Source organism: Maniola jurtina, chromosome 10 (genome assembly GCF_905333055.1).
Source record: "Maniola jurtina chromosome 10, ilManJurt1.1, whole genome shotgun sequence".
In the NCBI taxonomy this organism is placed as follows: Eukaryota; Metazoa; Arthropoda; class Insecta; order Lepidoptera; family Nymphalidae; genus Maniola; species Maniola jurtina.
Genome location: NC_060038.1, coordinates 1,574,432 through 1,578,700, shown reverse-complemented (window position 1 = coordinate 1,578,700; position 4,269 = coordinate 1,574,432). Strand labels below are relative to the sequence as shown.

The 4,269-nt window shown below is 36.9% G+C and overlaps 1 long non-coding RNA gene across 1 annotated transcript; it reads right to left on the bottom strand.

The window, feature by feature from the left end:
• Positions 1-763: 763 nt before the first annotated feature.
• Positions 764-1,935, bottom strand: LOC123869130. Its single transcript, XR_006796815.1, has 2 exons — positions 1,655-1,935; positions 764-1,050 (listed from the first exon to the last, which is right to left on the bottom strand). It is a non-coding gene; the product is annotated as an uncharacterized LOC123869130 (long non-coding RNA).
• Between the last annotated feature and the right edge of the window lie 2,334 nt (positions 1,936-4,269).

The window sequence follows — 4,269 nt, the reverse complement described above, 5'->3', positions numbered from 1 at the left end:
TACTGTCGGCTCCTACAGTAGATCACACTAATATTATAAAGGCGAAAGTTTGTATGTGTGTGTGTGTGTGTGTGTGTGTGTGTGTGTATGTTTGTTACTCCTTCACGCAAAAACTACTGGACGGATTTGGCTGAAATTTGGATTGGAGATAGATAATATCCTGGATTAGCACATAGGCTACTTTTTATCCCGGAAAATCAAAGAGTTCCCACGGGATTTCGAAAAACCTAAATCCACGCGGGCGAAGTCGCGGGCATCGGCTAGTAATTAATATAATTAATTTGCCTGCGTTGAACTCTCAGGCATGCAGGTTTCCTCACGATCGTTTCTTTCACCGTTAAAGCAAATGATATTTAATTGCTTAAAATGCACAAAACTCCGAAAAGTTAGAGATGCATGCGCGGGATTGAACCTCCGATCTAACGAATAGATGATGGTGGACGTCAACCGTCACCAACACTAAGCCATCACGGCTCTGTTTGATATACAAGATGTAATCAGAAAGGTAGCAAAAACTAAGGATCATTATTATACTACCTAATTATAACCCTATGCCAATAACCATTTGCCTTATCTTGTAGTTTTAGTGATTTAGTATTTTTCAAACCCGCAATGTATAGCGTGAAAAACTCGGGTCAATGCCGCACCTAGGACGCGGCATTGACTCCAAGTGAGCGAGTAGGTACGTAACGTTCGTTTACCTCTAGCGTCAGTCAGATGTTTTATTTGCAATATATTGTGAACTTTTAAAAATACAGGATTAAAAAAAAACACGTTATTTTTGTGGTAACGTTAACAGTAATCATCAGTACTATCACCTGTTTTCGTTTTAAACGCAAAAAACCCTTTAATGTCCATCTAACATTCGAAGCTTGTAGTCGACAAAATATCCATTTTTCTTCGCGTGTTGGTTGAGAGCTCTAGTAATGTCCTTTATTTTATCGAACACCTCTTCCAGCGTGAGGTTAGACATTGTCTTTTTCATCTCCCTTGGTTTTGGTCTATATCGGTTCTTTTCACGCAGTGATTTCTTTATGTAGTTAGGGAGGTCTGAAAAAAAGTTGCATAAAATTAAAGTAACATGATAAGAATATCACATCCACTAATATTATAAAGGCGAAAGTTCGTGTGTATGTATGTGCGTATGGTTATAGCTCTTTCGCCCAAATACTACCGGATGGATTAATTGGCTGTTTAGAATGGAGATAGATGGATGGATTAACACATAGTTATAGACTTTTTATCCCGAAAAATCAAAGAGTTACCACGGGTTCACATTCACACAAATAACAATATGATAAATAAGTAAGTATAAAAAATATATTTTCGTATTTATTCGTTCGCGTAAAAAATATATAAGTATAGTTTTTCGGATACAGATCGCTTACTACAACACTACACACACTATATTATACGTCAGTTTTCTTTAAGGTTGTTTAACAAGAAACTTCTCGCTATATATAAGAGGCGCACTATACGGTGCTAAAGCGGCCGATACCACCTTATGTTACCGCGAACAGAGAATAAAATCATTTTAGGAGTGAAAACTCAAGAAGATCTAAAGCACCGGGCAAATCGTGTCGCTTACGCATTTTTCTGCGATTTGTTTATCTTTTAAGCAAACTACAGAACACTAAAGCAATAAGAACCATACTTGCAGACATGGAGTATTCGTATTGTGCTACAACGAACGCAATCGCTAGAAACGTCAGTGCGACTCGATCAAACATCCTGACTCTGCTTCGGAATCTCGTTTATGCCTTTTTTTGTTTTATAAACCATTGTTACCGTAGTAAAGTGAAAGCCACACCGTGAGCTGAACTAATTTAGCTTAGCTTGGTATAGGTATTGAGCTAAACTAAGCTACGAGAATAAAAAAATATTCCCAGATCCTGATCTTTTTTTCCACGCACGTGGAATTTGTGGAGACCAATCCCATCGGCATAATTTCTACTTCTCACTAGATTTTAACATGGGGTTATTCAAGGGGCGTATCAATAAATTCCTGAAAAACATGGCTATGCATGGCGGTTCCCTTGGTGCTGCGAATTATATGAGCGAATGAATGTGGAATGAAGAATGTGCACAGAAGATAGAAAGAAAGAAAATAAAAATCGGCCAAGTGCGAGTCAGATTCGCGCACTGAGGGTTCCGTACTCGAGTATTTTTTCCAACATTTTGCACGATAAATCAAAAACTATTATGCATAAAAATAAATAAAAATCTGTTTTAGAATGTACAATTGTACAGGTAAAGCCCTTTCATATGATATTCCACTTGGTATAGTTATCTTATTTTGAAAATTGAAACATTTTTTAATTTTTTTTTAAATGATGTAACCACAAATTCGCGGTTTTCAGATTTATTCTTGTACTTGTGCTATTAGACCTACCTACCTATCAAATTTCATGATTCTAGGCCAACGGGAAGTACCCTATAGGCTTCTTGACAGACACGACGGACAGACAGACAAGAAAGTGATCCTATAAGGGTTCCGTTTTTCCTTTTGAGGTACGGAACCCTAAAAAAGAAAGAAAGAAAAGAAAGACACGTCAGCAAAACTAAGTGGCTCATGGTTCAAACTCTACCATCCTCACCCTAACCAAGTCAATATCATAGTCTGGAGTTTAAAGTGCTTGCAGGTAGGTATTATTTACACTCCGATCTCGAGTTACTTTAGATGCTCGCTCGCAAACATCCAGCGCGTTCTAGAGTTCTTTACGCCTCTTTTTGTTTTGTAAACAGACTACCTACTTTGTACCTTTAACCTGATATTAGTCTATAGAGATGATAGAATTCATACAATTATATTAAGCTGCCTTTTCACTGAGCTGACATCGAGACAATGCCCTTGATGTAATCGTAAAGCCGACTCGTCTACAACGAGTTGGCTTTACGATTATAGTATTTAGAGTCTAGACAAATGACTGATCTACTTCAGTTAGTTAGTATAGGTACTTTAGATTTCCTTCGTCATCATGACGTGTGGATTGGCAGACTTCACAACCTTTGAAAATACTATGGCGAACTGTCAGGTATGCAGGTTTCTTCGCGATGTTTTCCTTTACCGTTAAAACAAGTGTTATTTAAAGTTTTGACAACCTCCATAGCGCAGTAGTGAGCTCTGTCATGGTCTTATAAGCGGGAGATCCCAGGTTTGATTTCCGGCAGGGGTGATTTAGAAATTAATTGGATTAGACTTTTTTTAGATTAGTTTAATTAGATTAGACAATTATTTAGAAATTTATGGTGTCTGGTCTAGTCTGGTCTGGTAAGAGGCTTCGGCAGTGGCTAGTTACCACTTTACACCACTATAGGTACCGGCAAAGACCTGCCGCCAAGCGATTTAGCGTATCGAAGTACCGGTATACTATGCCGCGTAAAAACCGATCAGACCAGGGGTACAGGTTTAATGAAACTGCCATACCTACCTTTCCAAGTTAGTCCGCTTCCATCTTAGACTGCATCATCACTTACCACCAGGTGAGATCGTAGTCAAGGGCTAACTTGTATAGGATAATAAATAAAAAAGAAAGAGTTCAAATCGGTCCCCGCTTGATACGAGTAATAAAAGTTACTAAAGAGGTCGGTAAAGAGTAGTTATTGGGTACAAACTGGGAATGAAACCTGGCTTGCAAACCCCACGCCTAAAATCAATTGTATTTTTCCCTAAGTCACAATTTCTCTAAGCCAAAATCATTAAGGTAAGTAACAGGTTTAATTATGGTAATCGTCGCGGTGATAAGGAAAATGTATTTCTTTGGTATTAGGGTACCGTAATGAAAAAGATTAAACGAAATAATTATTATTATTACTTTTTTTGGTTCATACCATAGTAGATACTTAACTTGCTTATGCTTGCGACTTCTTACACTTGAATTTAGGCGTGTTTAAACTCAAATTTCAAACCCATTAGTTCAAACTGTACGTTTCTCTCAATGGACAGCCAGTTTCTCTTTTAATTAAGTATGCATAAATATTATACATCTACTACTTACCTATATCTATAAATGTAGTAGGTATATATGTGTATAAATAGATAGAACCACTCGTTATCTAACACTAATCTCATACTAACATAACATAAACACATTGTCTTATCACCTGGTTGGTATATATTATTATTATATTTTTTGTATATCTTAGTTCTTCTCTATAAAAATATAAGAAGAAATCTGGGTACATTATTTGAATGCTAGCTATCAAGTAAGTTTATAAAATTTTAAATAAGTACTAAAAAATCGATTGGTTTCCGATGATCAGTGCCTG